This window comes from Pezoporus flaviventris, unplaced genomic scaffold (genome assembly GCF_033815535.1).
Source record: "Pezoporus flaviventris isolate CSIRO_AGI_PZ_B2104156 unplaced genomic scaffold, CSIRO_AGI_Pfla_v1 ptg000015l, whole genome shotgun sequence".
In the NCBI taxonomy this organism is placed as follows: domain Eukaryota; kingdom Metazoa; phylum Chordata; class Aves; order Psittaciformes; family Psittacidae; genus Pezoporus; species Pezoporus flaviventris.
In genome coordinates, this window is record NW_026892563.1 from 37,426,589 (window position 1) to 37,440,382 (window position 13,794).

Genomic DNA, 13,794 nt, shown 5'->3' on the forward strand with positions numbered 1-13,794 from the left:
AGTCCAGCCATGGGATGCATTGAATAAACTGTGCCGCTGTGTGTAGCAGTGAAACAGCCATGTAAAAGGTTGTGAACATAAAAAGGGAGAGCCTGGAGCATGAGTAAGCAAAGCCTGAGTGGTTTGGGGTACCAGAGTTGATAGCAACTTTGGATCTGATCTCTTCCTCCCACCTTTGCACTCCAGAGAGATCCCTAGGAGCCAAAGTCCTTAAGTCCTTCTAAACCAGCCTCTCCTAGAGAGGTACCAGGGTTATAGCGTCCACCCAAGGATCATCTCCAACTCACAACTCAGCCACAGAAGGGGGATGAAGTCTGTGTCCTGTCCCAGGGGATGCTGAGAGACTCAATGCCTTGCAGGGGTAGGAAGTCAATTTCTTTGGTGCAGCTTTGCCTATAATGAAGGCAGTGCAGAGCTGGAGCACCCCAGCTCGCTAATTCTTGGAGCAGGGTAACGCTTCTGCTAGTAATGCAGGAGTAATTCAGGCTTCTGCCAAGCCATCTGCAGGGAAACATCTTGCCATTTCCTGACACCCACATGTTGGCTTCCAGCCCTGAGCACACAGGGCTCTTCTGGGCCAACCGTATAACTGGGGACTTGATGCCTCCAGCACTCAGGATGGATGGATGGGTGGATGGATGGATGGATGGATGGATGGATGGATGGATGGATGGATGGATGGATGGATGGATGGATGGATGGCTTCCTCACAGTGAGGGCAGCCTGGGATGCCAGGGCTGTTACTACTCATGCCGAGAGGTGGATGAGGACACAGGTCTGTGCAGCCATGAGCATGGCAGCAAGGAGAGTGGCACTGAACCTGTCCAGCTCAGAGCATCCCTTTGGCAAGGGGAGAAGCAGGTGAGCAGAGGTGCTGGCATACACATGCCTGCTGCTTTGCCTGTGTAGGATTCACCTCTGTGTTGTACTTTGTAAATGTCATTTGGGCTGTAAAATGTCACTTGATGTCTTCCTTTCTGAGGTGTTTTCAGCAATGTCTGCTCCAGAAACGTGGCCGAGACCTGCCAGCTAACCTGAGAGAACAGACTTCTCTTGTTCTCCACTTGCCAGCTAAGGACCTCAAAACATTTTGCCCTGGTTAGTGCATCCCACAGCAGGAGCTTCATTACCTGAAGCCAAACTTAAACATCAAGTTCCCACCTGAGCCTGGAACTGTGCTACCTTCAGCACCTTATCGTCTGCTGAAAGCTGTGGCAGCCTTTTCAGGAGACACCATTAGAATGTGGCAGTCACAACCCTCAGGACAGTAAGTGGGGTATGGACATGTGCTGCCCAGTCCCAGGCGAGGGGAAGGCTGGAAAGAAGTCTCTTGGAGCAGAGAGCCCTCGCTTCTCCTTTTGCCCTCTGCATTCAGCCACGGGTGAGAGGCTAAGGAATTGCTTCTCACTCATCCCTTCAAGCAGCGTGGTGACTTTATGGCTGGCAGCCAGAGCTCATAAGGGAGGCAGGGAGGGGAAAACCAAAGCGGGTCTGTCTTCTGTTCCCACACAACCTGCTCCTGGGTAGAGGCTGCCAGACAGTGTTGGGCTGTGGCTGTCCATGTGGCCAAGCAGCCGTTGCTGTGGGTTGCACTAACACACACTCCTTGCCCGTCTCAGAGCTAGAAGGGAAACTGAGGCACACGATGTGAGCCACCAAGCAACAAGTGGGGAGACCAAAGCCTGGGAGCATTATGGCCCCCGGCTTCAAGCTATGCTCTGTAGATTGCCTTATCTTATTCAACCCCTACACCCTGTCGTGATGGCAAGTGGCTTCTCCTTAGAGCATCCCCAGCGGGGAGTGAGAAATCACCCCAGCACTCGGTCAGCAGCAAAACGAGCCTCCAGGGACAGACAACGAAAGTCCCACCCCACCGCCTTCGGAGGGCAGAGCACAGGGGAGGGAAAACCTGCCCCTTAGAGGGACAGAGCTCCACTCCCAGCCCAGCTCCCCTTCCCCTCTCCCCGACTCGCTTTGGATCTCCTTCTCGCCGCTCCTTCCCCTCCTCACCAGCCCCGCTCTTGCCCCTTCCCCATTTAAGGTGGCCCCGCGGGATGCGCGGCGCGCAGGAGCCTGCTGCGGGCGGCCTTTGGCGCTCTCCCACCCCCGGCACGGGGTGGCCTTAAATCGGCTCCGCGCCGCGCGTAGCCGCATCTCCGGCGCCGTCTGAAGGCGGTCGCCGCCATCCGCGCCGACGGGCCGGTTTCTGTCTCGGGAGTCCCCGTCCCCGGCGGCAGGGAGGACCCACCTCCGCCCGGCGGCGGGCGATGCTCCCCTGTCAGCCCCCGGCCCGGTGCCGCCCCTCGCCCGGCGCTCCCGCATCTCCGCCGTGACCGGCGCGTCTCGCCAGGTAAGCGGGACCCTCCCCCGCCATAGGGCACTGGGGTCTGGGGGTGTAGGGAGGAGCGCTGGGGATGCGGGGTTGACCTTGCGATCCCCCCGGCGCTTGGCCGCAGGAGGGATGCCCAGCCCCGCGACCGGCAGCCGGGTCCTCAAACTTCGTCCGTGCTCGGCACCCTAACTGGGTCCGTGCTTCACGGGGAGCCCATGTCCTTGCGCACACATATACACATACACCGCCTGGGCACCTTCTAGAAGAGCAACATCCTGCTCCCAGACTGGAATGTTCCAGCTGTGGGGAGATGCCCCAGTCCTGGTGCCTGTCCACCCGTGGCTGCAGCAGCCGCCGGGATCTCCGGCCAGGTTGTCCAAACGCTCCCCCCCCGAGAGGCTTTATTGTGCCTTTTCAGTGGCAAATACCGGGGAAGCCGAAGTCCAGAGTGGTGCTGGGGTTTGTGTGCAGGCATAAATAGGGAACCGACCCCGGGCGAGCATCCCGGTGAGGAGCTCTGGGGAGATGGAATGAGAATGGGAGAGGGCAAGAGCAGGAGGGTCTGGACTCCTTTCACCCCCACCTGGCACACGGGTGTCTGCAGAGGGATGCACTTGCTGGTTTTCTGGAGCTGAGTTTGGGGTGTCTGTACCTAGGTGAGTTGGAAAGTACTTTCTGCTCACCCTCCTACCTCTGCCGCTTGCCCATCCAGCTTGGGGCCAGGGGAGGGAAGGGAGGATCAGCAACCAGTGCATGAGAGAGAAACCCTGCAGGTGCTGCAAACGTGGAGAGAAGCAGCTGGTTCCTCTGTAACCCTTTAGGGAAACCCGGCAATGGGCAGCTTCTGTGCGTGCTTGGGAGCAGGGGTGTTTGAATCTGCAGAGCAGCACCAAGCATCATTGTAGCAGGGCAATAATGACAAGCAATAAATACCCATACAGCAGCTTGAAGTCTGCATAGCTCAGAGAGTGAGTGGGGAACTGTGAATGCAGGTGATAAAGGTGCTTTCAGCTCCTTTCCTGGACCTCAGATGCTTCCTTGTGCAAAGCACATATGCAGTGAGTAGAGCAGAGTACAGCGGCTTTGCACACCGGTCTGGTCACCCACCTCTACTCAGGCTTAAATCGTGTCTGGTGCAAAATGAGGACTAAAAATGAATGGTGAGGTTCATGCCTTGCATCTCTGGACTGCCAAACAGCCTCAGGCAGGGCTAGGAACAGGGGCCGTATAGTGAGTTGGGAGATGGGTGCATGCAGACAGCAGGACAGGCTCCTCACATTGCAGAGGCCATCATTACTCCGAAATGAGATACTTTGGAAGGAGATTATGGGGACATCAGCCTCAGGTAATAGAAAGAGTTACAGGGCAGGAGGGGGCCACTGGCAGAGCTGTGTGTGACAGCCTGTATCACATCTGCTTGCAGCAGTGCGTGCTGCCAATCCCCTTCTCTCTGTGCCTTGAAGCAGGATGCGAGGACCAGGATGGTTTTTGGTCGGTGCCTGCTCCATGGTTTACTGGAAGCTCTCTGTTAACAGGCGCGCTTGGGACACAGGCTGTAGGTGAGCACCAGTGGCCGAGCACATGCTGTGCTGGCCCAGTGTGAGGCCAGGAGCACCGTGGCTGTGATTCCTTCTGCCTTCCCTCCTGGGAGCAACCAGTATCACTTTCAGGGCACTTCAGTCTGTACTGAATTAAGGCTCTGAGGGGCAGTTAACGTACAGAGGTAGATGTGCTGAGCAGCTAACACATAGTATCAGGTATTTCAGGAATCGATTGAAATAAAATTAAAGCTCTTGGCTTCTTTGACATCTTCTGTGTAGTAATAATAATAATAACAATAACCATAACAATAATTGATAAATCATTTAGGCAACATTGCAATCCCAAAGCAATTCAACCAGCTGACACAGAGCCCAGCTGAGATGCAGCCACGTTTACAGAGAAGGGCCTCAGCCTGATCTGCAAGACACTTGGCAGCTGTGGGACAGGAAGTAACGCAGTTGGGATGGAGACACTTGCTCCCATGGCAAGGGTTTTTAATGAGTGAGGCTCCCACACCTTTGGGCTTTGTTATGGTGTCATTTGGGAAGTCTGTTGCCTAGGGAGCTGTACAGAGCTATACAGCAGCTAAAATGTGTGCAGGAGAGAATATACTTCCACAATGTAAAACCCTTAAATTCATGTTCTTTCCATGGTTTGGGCATGTCTTTGCGCCTAGTGCTTGTGTCCTCTAATGGCATCTTCCCTGCAGAGCGCCCGAAGTGGTACTGGACAGCTCAAGGCTGCATCTCGTGTGTACCAAGCATCCTCTTCTTGCCTGTGAGGCATCAGTAGAGGTGCTTTCTGGCAGGGAACTTGCCTCTGCTTCAGCAGCAGGCCAGGAGATGTCCTTAGTACTGAGACCAAAGTCATTCTAGCCAGGCAGGAGCCTGGAGTGGATTCACTCCAGCCATACCCCTGCATGGCTTTTCTCCCCTCTTCACAGTAATCACCTACCAGTGGCACTGCTCTGCACACACCCCCTGTTTCTCAGTGCCTTCATAGCTCTAGCCCCTGAGCCCATCTCCCTTGGGGTGGTGTGCAGGCACAGTCACCTTCAACTATGAGGAGCCACTCCACAGCCCCATCTACCTCCCAGAGCTTCTTCCCTTTTTTCAGCATTCTCAGTTGTCTTTCCTAGTCCTGATATTTGGGAACAATAAAGAGATCTCTTGACACATGCTGCAAGCCTTCCTGTGTATGCCTGCAAGGGATGGGATATTTGATAGGCTCCAAAGATGCCCTTTACTGAGCATGCAAAACTGCTTTGGGAAAGCTCTGCAATTATTCTGCAGGATGTACACAGGAAAGATGATATCTGTCCTCTTCCTCCTTGTACTTAATTGTTCCTAATACAAGCAGAAGCCTAAACAAGGTGGTAATACTCCAGACTGGAGTCCTACACACCTGCAGGGCTCTGGAGAAGTCTAGCATTGCTCTGCCCTTCTTGCTTGTGGCCTTTCGGTCTAATAATAAGTATTGTGTGCTTCTTCCCATCCCAGAATCTCAAAGTACTCTGCATACGTGATTAAGAGCGCTCGCTGCCCACATACAGAGCTGTTTGTCAGGATGACTACCCCCACTTTACAAGGGAGACACTGCAGCTCATCGCGTCAGAGCTGAGACAGCCCCACATCGTCTGTCTCCCAGGCAAGGCCCCTGCATCTCTGAGGCACGCTTGCTGGGATGCAGCTCAGCCTAACAGGACTGTGATTTAAATCCTACCAATACCATAAGAGACTAATACATGCAGCATGAGGATCAGACCTGTGGCTATCAGCACCCTCCTCTTGGGCATAGACTTGACTGTGTTCAAGGCCAGGTTGGACAGAACCTTGGGTGACATGGTCTAGTGTGAGGCATCCCTGCCCATAGCAGGGGGCTGGAACTGGATGATCTTAAGGTGCCTTCCAATCCAAACCATTCCATAGTTCTATGACTGCCTAAAGCCTCTCTTCAGAAGGGACACTGGTTAGATGCCACCAATTCCTCCAGGTAGGGATATGTCTCCAAACCGCACCCCAACCCGCAAAAACTTAATCCTTTACCCTTTCATGCTGTTTTAAGCCATGCAGGCTCATAATTAAGAGCTTGAAGTCTTCGCTCTCATGTGGCATTAGTACTCCCAAAGGTCTTTCCTTAAGAGCTCAAATTTATCTACTTTGCCAACGCTCCCAAGTGTTCAATCAGCTTCCGCCGCCACGCAGTGCGGGGAGCTGTCTGAGCTCCTTCTCCCCGAGATAAAAACATTGCACTCTGCAAATTCCTCACATTTGTCAAATGTGAGCAAAGTTTCCTCAGGAGACAAAGCTTCCCAGAGCTCTGACACAGAGCTGGGATCTGCAGCTCCAGCACAAGGGGCTCCTCAGGTTCTGTTTGCCTCCTCCGAGCAGGTAATCCCACTAATGCCTGATAGACATAGAGAGATTAGTTAAGAAGGGGTTAGTTAGCTCAGGGAGACAGAGGAGGGACATTGTGAGAAAACAAAGCAATCAGCGACGTAGAAAGGGAATGAATGCTTCTCTTCATGGCTTTTCTTAGTAGAGGAACTGGATTGCATTCAGGAAAAAGTGAAAGGTAGCAATTTGATGGTAAAATTAAGTCATTTCCCATGCTGCGCATAGTGACATATGGAACTCGCTGCTACAAGGTGCTGCTGGCGCTGAGTGTCGGGTTTGGGAAAAGAGGAGACATTTTGATGGATAGCAGATCATTCATCGCTGGACAGAACAGTCCATTTGAAATAGATCTAAATCACTGAGCTTCAACCTTTCACAATTGTGTAGCATAGGATTCCTCGTACCTTCCGAAACCCACAACATTGATCAATGTAAGAGACAAAGGACAAAAGGAGACAGATGTGTTCAAGAGAAGATCACTGGGGTGTAGTTTCATTTCCATGCAGAAGCAAAAAAGAGGTGTTTTCCAGCCTGTGTGCTGACACTTAGCTCCCACAGGTTTGGGTTTTGTCAGCTGGAGCAGGTTCAGGTTAAGTTCTGATGAGATTTGAGCTGGTCCAGTGGTGCTTACACTGCTGCTTCGCGTGCCTGCGCTGTTGATTTTAATAGACTGCCAGCATCCTGGCAACTTTGTGTGGTGCTGCTTGATGAATAATGCTGCATTACGAAAGAAAATGGTATTGTCCTGTTCTTTGGCTGTTACCCCTTGGCAATGACAGCAAGGGTATTTATTCCCAACACAGCCAGCCTCCAGCTAAGCAAAGTGCTGGGATTACTTGGAGCTGAACAGGGTAAGCAGTCAGGCAATCTCAGCTCTGGATAAAAGATTTGAGAGCAGCAATGTTGTCTTGTTCTGGAAGTTCACGGTGGGTTTGTGTGTGGGAGTACAGGGCACATGGGAACCGCATTCTGCTAGCAAAGCAGGATCGCTCCTTGGCAGCCCTTCTGTGGGAGAGCTTGCAGGGAAAGCCAAGGACCAGGCAGGCAGCAGTAGCTTGCAGACCCTGCTTCCCCTGAGGTGCTGCAGGGCAGCCTGGCTATGAAGGATGCTGTGCAAGGGCAGAGGTAAAGATGTGGTTTTATCAAGTGTGTCTGCATCCGGCAGAGATCTCCCAGTACCCCGTGCTAGAAACAGCACAGCTGATCCTTGCCTGGCAGGAGGAGAAGTTGCTGGCTCCTCTCCCCCTTCATGCCCCAGTTGTTAAAGCAGGATAGTTAATATTCATCTCATCCTGAGCCTTCCTCATCCTGAAAGCGTGCTAGAAAGCAGCTGTAAGGGGATATTTCTCCTATGACTGGCAGATTTCATTTATTATTATGGTTATGTCCATAGCTGCAGGTCAGGCAACAACAGTGAAAGCTGTGACCACAGCAATTTTGCCCCACTGCCATTCATTGCCAAGCGCCACCTTGGAGAGCAGTGCTGGGTGAGCCTGGGTGGCAGGAAGGGATCTTGTCCCATCTGCAGCACCAGGAGACCTTCCTCACTGGAGCTGGTCCAGCCTAGTGCATCCCTCAGGTCCTCCCCTCCTCTTTCTCCTGCACCGAACACCATGGCGATCTTAGCTTTCTCCCTCCTGATACACCATACCCCACATCCTTCCCTGCTGCATCCCTTCCCCCAAGCCCAGATCCACACAAAGGTGAAAAGGAAGGAGGCGTGGATGACTTCCCTGTATCTGCCAGCTTCTCCCTCCACCTCTGATGTGAATGAGGCCCTTCATGTGCTCCTCTTGAGCAAACACAGATGCTTTTGTTACATGGGCTGGTGGGACGGGATGGAATTAATAAATTGGAGCGCCAGTGCTGTGCTGCCACATTCCTGCAATTTTAAGGCAAGATCACACACCAAAAAAAAAAAAAAAAAAAAGCAGGAATGAAATAGGCAATCTCTTCAGAGTGAGCTTGGATGCTTTGACGGTGCCTCCTGCTTGCTGTCTCGCTTGGTCTCCTGCTCACTCACCCTTGGTCATTCCTCCTCCTCCTTTCTCCCACTCTCTCATTCCCATTAACCTCATCTCTTCTCCTTTTTCCCTTCTCCTTCCTTCAGGAACCACTTCCAGTCACACCTTACTATCTCACCTACACCCATTTTTCTTCCTTCACCTTCCTTCCATCCACGCTTCCCTTACCCCCACCTCACATTAAGGTGCATTCAGGTATGAAGTTCAATGTCCTGCACACAAGTCCCAAAGCCAGGAACGCCTCGGCTCATATACTGTGGACTGAAACATCTCCTTTTATACCCGCTTCAGTTTCTCCTCATATGAAGAATGGTGCTGCCTGGGAGATTGAATGAGTAACTCTGGGAATAAACCACACAAAGTATTACTGTTCTCCTACCTGACACAGTATTTAACAGTGTTCCTGTGAGCAGAACTAACTCCTGCCCCAGAACTGGTGGGTTCTCTTTCTCAGAAGTAACCAGAAATGCTTTGCCTAAAATGGATTCTTTTTGAGCCAAGATAACAAGTTTTTAACATCTCTTCTTGGCTACCATCAGCCAGTAAGGGGCTAGGAGAACATGGCTTTTCTCCCCTTTAATTAGCTTAGCATATGTCAGGCTTCAGAAAGGCACGATGCAAAGCGTGTGGTTAGTATAAGCTACTGTCAAGGGGCTGAGGCAATTTTTGTTCACTGCAAGGGTTGTTTTTTCTCTAATGAGCTTTAGGCACTTGAAAGTCGTTTCTCCAGAGCACTTCTACATTGTTGTGCTTATTTTACCTGTGGGGGAACTGAGGCACTGAAGCAGGTGAAATGATTTGCCCAGATCCACACACTTATGTGTAGTTGAAGCCAGAAAAAGAACCAAGAAATCTTGTTTCACACTTGAGTGCTTTATCCTCTGGCCTCGGAGGAGGCCAGCAAAGGCCTTTATCTTGTTTAGATGAGTGGATAGTCATTCCGAGAGGACGCTGGAGCAAGGGTATCTTTCTGTACTAACACATATCTTAATGAGTCCTGTTGCTAAGTGGCTTCAATGATAGATCGCGCAACTTCTTCACTAAGCATTGAAATAATTTTTTAATCATTAAAGCTAATACAGAATCCTCAGAACCATCCAAATCTCACAGCAGGGGCTCAAATTAGCAAGCAAACAGAAACCAAATCCTGCTTATCCCTGCATACCTTTACAGAGCCCACGGCAGCATCTGCTGAAGTCAAACATGAGACCGGCTGAGCTCTCGCTGGGCAGTCAGAGGCAAGCTGTAAAAACCTACTGCTCCAAGGTCCGCAGCGAGTTGGTTTCCTCCTTCAGACATGCATGCCAGCTTGCCAGCACTGTGGAGCAACAGGACGGGGCATTAACCACTGACTCCAGGTAGATGAGGTGTCCCCTGGCAGGTCTTTAGAAAGGATCCAGCCCTTTGCTCTGCCTTCACTCACACATCTCCCCTCCACTGTGGGATACCACTACCTGTTGCTCTGTAGCAGCCCATAGGCTTCTCCATAGCTCCTCCAGTAATCCCAGTGTGTTTCCTGTTCTGGTTAGCAAATCTCGTGCTGTTTCCTGTTTTCCTGCAAGCTAGAACCATAGAATAGTTAGGGTTGGAAAGGACCTTAAGATCATCTAGTTCCAGCCCTCCTGCATGCTCAGCACCATGATATCAAATGGTAAGAGAAGCTTTTCTTGCAGCAGAAGTGATATTTCTAACTTCCATGTTAGAACAAGGTTCTTGGAGCATGAAGAAAAACACAGTTTTATTGTGTTACTTATCGCTTGTCTCTTATTACTCAATATGCATCAGCAGCTCCATTACAAGAGAATGCACAGGACACTGCTAAGCACTTTGCTAAGATCCAGTCATCACTGTTGACCTCGATGCTAAGAAGATGAGTGAATATGGTTTGTCCCAAAGGATTCTTTGGGAAAGGATAATTAAAAATTGCTCTTGCCACTTCCAAGAGGCTTCCTGCATGACACTCCCTTTTCTTATCACCCTCTTGAGAATATACCTAGTACTGTTCATATATCATGAACACCTGTGCCCCTGGTCACATTAGCTTGCTAGACAAACCCTGCACATTTCATCCCACCTTGTGGAGGTGCTGCAGAAAACCCTTCTGCAGTAGGTAAGATGCCATCAGCAAGTTTTGTCCATAGTCAATCAAGCCAAGCCACACTTGGATTGTAGCTCCTGGGATGTCCAACCAAGTCATGTAGCTGCTAAACCCTGGTGCAAAGCAGTCAAATAGTCACTAGGCATGATTTCTGCTCTTTTGTACTCCCTTCTGCATCATACTTACCTAATACTAGGTATTTCCTAACCCCAAAGTGGGTCCTGGCCTCAGCAACAGGACAAACACAAATGGCCTAGAAATCAGTTACAGAAGCAGAACCAGGAAGCCAGTTTCTTCCTTCTTCCTCCCCAAGAGGTTTTGAGATGTTTCCCCTGCCTAGGAACTGTTGCTGGCCTTTCGGGGGTATTTTTTTGCAGAGCTGGTAAGGGGTGGAAGTGGTTTGCATGTGGGAAGCTGTGTCTGCCCCATTCCTAGCAGTGTTAAAGACCAGGTTGGACAGGGCTTGGAGCAACCTGCTCTAGTGGAAGGTGTCCCTGCCTGTGGCAGGGGGTTGGAACAGGATGAGCTTTAAGGTCCCTTCCAGCCCAAACCATTCTGTGATGATAATGATGCACACTTGCAGAGGTTTGGGGAAGAAGTATGGGAGCAACCTTAGTAACATCATCCTAAATTCAGCTCAATTTGCGTAAAAACCAGCATCCATCTGCTGGAGAGGGTTAATAAGTCTAAGAAAGACTTTACTGCAGCATGAGAGAAAAGGCTGTTCACCAGTCATACAATGCACAGGATCCGGTTAAGGACAAAGACTCTGAAAAGCAACCAGAAGTATGCTCTGTGGGCAGCAAGGACAAAACATCCCCCTGTTTTAAAGCATCCCAGAGTTTCTAGAGATCCAGTTTCTAGTTCTGCAGCTGCCACTTTTACCAGCACTGTGGGGACACTATGCACTGACCATGATGTTCAGGAAGCTTTTTGATAACCAGAGGGTGATTTCCTCCCCCCAGCACTAGGAGAGGTATCTGTTCCTCAGTTATTCTGTCCAAGGCCAACTGGCAGCCTGTGTATGTGGAAGGATAGGAAGGACAGTGCTCCCCAGGATGCAGAGATGTAAGAGCTGGGGAGAGGCATCTCCCAGTGTTCTCCTGCTGGTATTTCTGCAAAGAGCACACTTGAAGCTCAAGGGACAGACAGAGCAACTCACTAGCTTGGATGGTAGCATCAACCCCTTATTGCATCCAGGTCTTGAGCAGCCTGAAGCACAACACGAGTACGATACAGCCTAGGCTGACCTTCCTCCCAGGAGAAGGTTTACAGAGATCACGTGCAAAGACCACTTTCAGCCCAGGTTACTCTTGTGTGCAGTTAAGGAGCACAGCAGAGAGCAATCCCTGTACAAGCAAGCCCTATGCACTCTAAGAGAGCAGAGTTTCTTTCTCATAGTGTGAACCTGTTTGCCCTCAATTCCCTCACAGCCTACCTTGCCTTCCCAATACATAAGCCTCTTCCCTTTTAACAGTGCAAGGCATGGAAAAACAGAAACCAAAACCTACACCTTTTCCTTAAGGTGGGACTGGATTGTTGTCAGAAAGGGGTACTTGGCTTTTGCTGCTCCTCAGTTCCATCTGTTTACCCAAATGCATCCGCTGTGTACTTCTTTCCCAAAGAGAAGCTTATTTCCATCATGATGTAGGTTATGTTCTGGCAGCTGCTGTCAGTGCCTAAGTTAGGTATTTCAACCATGGCAATGACCGCTCCCCTGGTATTGCCAGAAGGTGGGAATTGCATTTGGGTCTCTTGATTTCAGATGGCATCTAATTTGGATGTGGCCTGCCTGTGGTCTGGAATCAACAGCTTCCCTGCTAAGGTAGGGAAGGACAGCAGGGCACTGGCCATCTCCTTCCTGCATTTCACATGCAGAGGGCAGGAGAACAAATGCTGTCATCTTCTGCCTCTTTACTTTTAATTCTGGTGTTTCATTAATGGAGCCCAAGCTACACAGGGCAGCTGTGGCAATGAAGGTACAAGTCAAGCAGAGGCCTGTGGTCTCTATCTATTGCACAAGACAATTCTCTAGGTGCCACTTTATTTCTCCATTCCATGTGTGTGTTTAAAAGTGCTTGCTTGACACTTGGATGCCACACTGCAAGTGGCAAACCTAATGAGTGCTGATGGTTTATTTGGAGGAAGAACTCAGAATAAGCGTTTTGGATCACCTCAGCGAGTGTATTTCACACAGCTCAGAGAGCTGCTACAGCACAAATGTCCATCAAGGAGACCAAAGTGGTGTTTCTCCTCTTTCTCACTTAACCAACACCTGCATGATGTGGTGGCAACCCATCAGTGCCAGCCACTGTGCTAATCTATGGAGCAGCCAGCCATGAAAACACCCTGCCCAAGCCTGCTCTTTGCATGATGCTTTTATTGATCACCTAATTCAATCCCATGTGATTGGGATTGTTGTATGTGTATTGATTGGGATTGTTCCATGTGTATGGGATTGTTGCCCATACACATCCTCTGCCCACAATTGTTTCTGTGCAATAAGGAGTCTGGAGTCTGACTCTTCAGGGTGCCAACACACACGTGTCACCATTAAAATGCCACTGTTTCCACAGGTTTTGGGAAGATGGGAGGCATCCTGAGCTATGTCTTTGTTTTAAATGGTGTAATTGCTGTTCCGTTCATTTGCAGTGTGATTTTGAGCCGCAGCAGCTTCTCCTTTGGTTTCTTTTGCCCTCCCTAGGAGTAACCAGGGAGTCCAGCAGGGAAGAGCATTTCCACATTGCCTTTGAAAGCAGAAGGAAAACAAGCTGTCTAAATCAATCAACAGTGTGCATTAGTGATCGGATGTTCCTCTGGAGGTCTGCATTTGATGTCATATTGACACAGAGCTAAGATCAAAGCCCATCTTTGCATCCTGGCTACTACCAGAGAAACAGCATTGGCCTTTGGGCCCCGTATCTTTAGAAGGAGCTTATGATAAATGTGATTTCCCCCTCCTCCACACCCCAAACTAGCACCTGTGAAATATAATTATCCATCAAATAATGCCTTTTTCTCTGAAAAAAATAATTCCTCTCCCTCTTTGGAAATGTTCTGGAAGCAAACACTATAGGTTTTTCCTTTCTGCTTTTGTAAGAAACCTGCAAAACGACAGCTCCCACTCCTGCTGAACAGGCATCAGCTGTTAACTCAGTAGGGAAAGCTCTGGATGAAATGTACGGATACTTTGGAACAATCCAGTGTTGGTTTTGTTTCCTCAGAATCATTTTTCCCCCTTGGAAAAAAAAAAAAGGAAATCTCTGTTGGTGTTGTTGTTTTTTTTTTGCTAATGCAGATATTGGGCTGATTCACACGGGTACGTTCGGAATGATTATTCTATCACAGTCATCAGCATCTAAAAAGGACCTTGGTTGTGCCAGAGCTCGGCAGCAGGGGAGG

General features: G+C 50.1%; 1 protein-coding gene across 4 annotated transcripts in view; it reads left to right on the forward strand.

Moving 5' to 3' along the window:
- The first annotated feature begins 2,026 nt into the window (after window positions 1-2,026).
- LOC133269576 (galactosylgalactosylxylosylprotein 3-beta-glucuronosyltransferase 1-like) overlaps window positions 2,027-13,794 on the forward strand; it is a 28,837-nt gene continuing 17,069 nt past the window's right edge. For 2 of the 4 annotated variants that reach the window (XM_061454033.1, XM_061454032.1), the window contains exon 1: window positions 2,027-2,350. The gene's annotated coding sequence lies outside the window, so the exon portion shown is untranslated. Of the gene's footprint in view, window positions 2,351-6,170; window positions 6,265-13,794 lie in introns of those variants that run through there. The other 2 variants (XM_061454031.1, XM_061454034.1) reach the window with 2 other exon arrangements.